This window comes from Biomphalaria glabrata, chromosome 3, assembly GCF_947242115.1.
Source record: "Biomphalaria glabrata chromosome 3, xgBioGlab47.1, whole genome shotgun sequence".
Classification (NCBI taxonomy): domain Eukaryota; kingdom Metazoa; phylum Mollusca; class Gastropoda; family Planorbidae; genus Biomphalaria; species Biomphalaria glabrata.
Window position 1 is genome coordinate 42,928,738 of NC_074713.1, and position 5,724 is coordinate 42,934,461.

Consider the following 5,724-nt stretch of genomic DNA (forward strand, 5'->3'; position numbering starts at 1 on the left):
GCTACCTCGGATCTACAATTCAAGGTGACCTGTCTCTAGAAGAGGAGATCAAAAAACGCATTAGGAAGGCCGCATCAACCTTTGCTAGACTCCGACCAAGAGTTTGGGAAAACCAGAAGCTCACCTTAGCGACCTAAATGGGGGTCTACAAGGCATGCGTTCTAAACACGCTACTGTACGGCAGCGAGTCGTGGACAACCTACACAAAACAAGAGAGAAAACTAAACTCATTCCACATACGCTGCCTTCGAAGAATCTTAAAAATAACAAGGAAAGAAAGAGTGTGTAATACTGAGATCCTCGCGAAACAGGCCTTCCCAGCATCTTTACGGTCCTCAGGCAACGCTGCCTGCGCTGGCTCGGACATGTTCGCCGGATGGAGGACAATCGCATCCCGAAAATCATTCTGTACGGGCAATTTGCGTCTGGCTCAAGAAAAACTGGTCGTCCACACCTCCGTTACGTTGATGTGATAAAAAGGGATTTAAAATCAGTAAACATTGATAATGACCATTGGGAAGAGATAGCCTTAGACCGCACTAGTTGGAGAGAGACGGTGACCAAGAAAGCTATAGACAGCGAGAAAACATGGGCATCGACTCTTGAAGAAAAGCGTGCCACACGGAAAATGGCCAGCTCCTCTACCACCAAAGCGAAAGCCACATTGACCTGCAATATATGTGGACGGGTGTGTCTCTCCAAAATAGGGCTCCACAGCCATATGAAAAAGTGCTCGAGTCGTTTCACGACTGAAGGAGGCCAATGAACGAAAGAGTGCAAGCTATCACGTGACGAACCTAGCAGCTGTCACTACATAGGCCTATTTGTCAATCTTACACAAAAAAAGCTGTTGTCTGCCGGGGAATAAATGATATATTATGATATACCTAAATCTTAGATGTATTATTAGCATACATGGGCGTAGCCAGGATTTTTTTTCGGGGGGGGGGGTTTGGGGGAGATTTTTTCTACCCCCCCCCCCCGCTCTCTCTCTCTCTCTCTCTGTATATATATATATGTATATATATATATATATATATATATATATATATATATATATATATATATATATATATATATATATATATATATGTGTGTGTGTGTGTGTGTGTGTGTATGTATAATTAAACTTTATTACATTCTGACTCTTCATTCTCTCTCGGAATACGTTTATTATACCCTGGAATAAGTTCTTCCAGGAGTTAGTGAAAAAATTTTAGACTTCCCGCCCTCACAAACAATGGGCTCTGGGGGAGCGCTGCGAGCTCCCCCAGCGCGGGGCGTAGCCCCGCCGCCAAGCACTATTTTCGATATTGAAAGCCTAAAAAATGCATATTCTGAGGTATCTACAGTGCATTATTCTGCTATTAAAAGTTTAATTTTTAAAAACCTGTGCTATTCTTATCTTATCTTATATAATACAGAGGTTACTTCAAAAAAAGAAGATGATTACGTCCTTCAGTCATGCATATTAACCAATGACTTAAATTCTGCCAAGTCACTGGTTTTCCTGGCTAGCTCAGGCAACCCATTCCATGCTCTAATAGCACTAGGGAAGAAGGAGCATTTGTGCAAATTTGTCCTAGCATATGGGACGAGGAATGTACCTCTATGTTTTTGTCTTTCTGGGTATTTTATTAAATTTTGTTTTTGTATTTGAAGATTACGGTTCAGTGTTTTATGTATAATTGCTACTTTACTTTTTTAGACTTCTTTCCTGAAGGCTTTCTAAATTTAGTGATTTTACTAAAAGTGTTACTCTAGTCAAATGTGAATATTCGTTTGTTATGAATCTCACTGCTCTATTTTGTGTCTGTTCCAGTTTCTTAATGTTTTTCTTGAGTTGAGGGGTCTTACTGACTTAGATCCTCCCGCGCCGTTCGGCTCATTGGGCGGCAAGCTGTTTTAAAAAAATCTGTCGCTGGCAATGTCTGAAGCCTCTTCCCACCTGCTCTGAGGACCTCTATGAAAGTGTGGCGTGAAGTTGTTCTAGGATGTTCCTGTTTGCGATTTCCTCGTAATGGCCTCCATCTCATTGCAACTCTTCTTATGCGTAATTCTTTTTGTCGGAATACATGTCCCGCAAACCTCATGTGACGCTCTGTCACAACCTTACCAAGGGGTCGACTCCCAGTTCGGCAAAGCATTTCCTTGATTGAGACCCGATCCCTATAACTGATTCCTAAAGACCGCCTTAGCCATCTTTGTTGAGCCACATTTAGTCTTTTTCAATTTCGGCAGATGACTATTCACTGCACTTTATTAATGGAGTCCAGCCACTGGCAGAAATTTTGTAACCTCTCTTGGCTACGCTCTTGGAATTAGGTGACAGTAGCTTGCTTTAGATTTTATATCGAAAAGGAAAGTTTTATCGGCAAAATCATCTGTTGTGGGGTTTTAAACTAAAAAATCTCTAAAGTTTTTTTTTAACAAATTCAAAACCTCATTGAGCTACGCTCATAGAATTTGGTGAGTGTAGTTTGCTTTAGAATAATATTGAAAAGGGGGTTTTCAACCTCAAAACTCTCTGTAGGGGGATTTTAAACTCAAAAACATCTGGAGTGGTTTTAGACTAAAAAAAAAAGCCATCTGGAAGAGGGGGTTTAAACTCAAAACTCCCCTTCGGCTTTGCTAAGCTCAAAGAAATTTAGTGTGTAATTTACACTTTTTTTATATTGAAGAGGTATCTTTTTAGCATCAAAGCCCGATGAAGGGGGGTTTCAACTCAAAACCCTCTTTGGCTACGTTCATAGGATTTTGAGTGTGTAATTTGCTTTTTTTTTTTTTTATAGAAGAGGTACTTTTTCGATTCAAACCCCGCTAAAAGGGGGTTTAAACTTAAAACCCCTTTGGTTAGTCTCAAAGATTTTTTAGTGTGTAATTTGCTTTTTTTTTAATTGAAGAGGGTTTTTTTTTAGCTTAGAACCCCACTGAAGGGGGTTTAAACTCAAAATCCCTTGGGCTACGCTCATAGCATTTTCTGTGTGCCCTTTTTTATATTGAAAGGGGAATTCATAGCAAATTTCGGAGGGGGTTTTAAAATCAAAATCTTCATTAGTTATGTTTTTGGAATTAGGGTATTGTCGTTTGCATTATTTTTTGTTTGTTTTGTTTTATAGAAGAGGGGAGTTTAACTGCAAAAACCCCTGGTAGGGGTTTTAAACTCAAAACCCCCTTGGCTGCGTTGGGGCAAGTGATGGTTTAATATTAAAATTTCACCTAAAATAAACAAAATCAAAGCAAAAAATCAGTCACCAAAGTCCGTCTTCCCCCCCCCCCAAGGGGGGGGGGGATTTCATTTCGGGGGGGGGGGGGGTTTGAACCCCAAGAACCCCCCCCCCCCCTGGCTACGCCCATGTTAGCATATATATATCTAGCGGCTCTAGACACATATCTCCCGATCTGTGTCGAGGGAATGTGTAATGACGGTGTGCGTAACCAAAGGTCTCAATTCTACTCGCTCCAGACAATTAAACCTTTCCTAGTATTCACGGTGTCCCACCAGATTCTTGATGGTGATGAGAGTCCATGCTACGCCTCTTCGGGTCCCTGGGCCAAAGATAAGGCTCCATCCATTGAACTAAAGTCCTGGGCCAAAGATAAGGCTCCATCCATTGAACTAAAGTCCTGGGCCAAAGATAAGGCTCCATCCATTGAACTAAAGTCCTGGGCCAAAGATAAGGCTCCATCCATTGAACTAAAGTCCTGGGCCAAAGATAAGGCTCCATCCATTGAACTAAAGTCCTGGGCCAAAGATAAGGCTCCATCCATTGAACTAAAGTCCTGGGCCAAAGATAAGGCTCCATCCATTGAACTAAAGTCCTGGGCCAAAGATAAGGCTCCATCCATTGAACTAAAGTCCTGGGCCAAAGATAAGGCTCCATCCATTGAACTAAAGTCCTGGGCAATTTTTCTGTCTGAGATAAATAAACTGAATAATGAACAATAACAATTCGTATTTATTGACAGTCCGTTCAAGTTGTCCTGATTGATGGCACCCTACTTTTTTAGTTTTCCTCAAGGCAAATTAATTTTCTCTCCATAAATGTGTATATATTGAAATATTCAATATGTCGTTAAAAGAAAAGCGCTTCAGTAATCTATTTTCACTATAGACCAAATGTTCGTCAAGCAAAAAAAAAAAAAAAAAAAACAACATATTAACTTGCCTTGCTTACTAAACTGTGTACCCATAAGCGCCGCCCATGAGTTTAAGTTAAAACTAACTCTCTTTGATTTTAATTATCAGACAAATTGATTAGATGGATCTTAGGGATTATTTGAGGAGTTCCTTAAAGAAAAATTGTCGATAAGATCAAGAGGAGATAACGAACCGTATGAACTGCTGGATTAAGGTTCTTCCTTGGCTATCTAAATAGGGCCTATTTGTCTACAAACTTATCTGTTAGTGGTGATAAAACCTGTTCTTACAGATCTCACTTTAATGTAATGTTGTTTTTTAGCCAGTCAGCATTAATGAACCACATCAATGAAACCTTTTGGTCAACAAGCTACTCCCGTCAGTAGATCTAAGAAGATCAGAGAATGTTATGTAACAGAATTTAGGTAGTTAGGCCCTATATTTCAACCTAATTGGCTGGCCTAATAGTAAGCCTAGCTACAGACATAAAAAAAAAACAACAACTAATGAAATAATAGATTTAAAACCCTATCCCCGCCCACGAAAAAAAAAATCTAATCGTATATAGGTCAACGGGAGGCGCTGAATTGCAATACAGGTTTCCACAAGGTTAAGGCTGATTATCAGACCTACTATTCTTTTTAGTCAAGTTCATAAAAATAGCAATCTCTTCATAGTGATTGTTTTAGACAAACTTTCTGTGTAAACTGTTTTGACCCCCCCCCCCCACCTAGTGGCGTAGCTAGGGTGGGGGAGGAAGAGCAGAATTTTAAATCCCCCTGGGCCAAATGAGTGGGTTTTTTTACATTAAATATTACGCAAAATGCAGAGGCCTTCAAAGAGGTCAAGCCCCCCCCCCCGGGCCCCCAAATGATGGCAAATTCCTAGCTACGCCACCCAACCCCCAGCACTTATTACGCCTTATCTTTAAGTGCCTGTATTACTTGATTTGACCGGGTCAGGGTGTCCATTTTTTTTTTCATATCTGCCTCTTCACTAAGGAAACGCGAGGTCAGTTTGATGACCAAGTCAGCTATAAGCACCGTGTCAGTAAAACTCAGCATGTTTATACACAAGGTGTAGGAAAGTTTCAACAGGACACCACTGGGCCAGGAAGTCGAATATGTTTCAGTGTGATATTAGGCCAAAGTTATATTGAGCCGGAAGAAACCACTTTACAACACCAGAAAACGTTTCAATTTAAACTTTGGCTTAGAAACCTCAAAGTTGAAGCTTTGATGGAAAATTCGATAAAAGAAGATTAAGTGATCATCTGAAACTTCAGCTCAGTCAGTCCCTAGTTACCAGTAGTGGTTTACTGTGAGAACCTCCCTTGCGCCACTGGAGGATAGTGAGGGGTGTTCAAGCAATTAATTCCCAGAAATCATTGTGATGAAATGAGTTTTCATTGGCTCAAGTCCACTGGTCAAATGGTCTCAAGCTTTAATTTAATTTAGTGGTCTAAGGATTTTAACTTCCACAGTGGTCAAAGGGTTTCAAGTTCCACTCTGGCTTCAACTCTTACATACACACACATTTGAATAAAAACAAGAAAAACTTAATGGAAACATAAACATGTAATA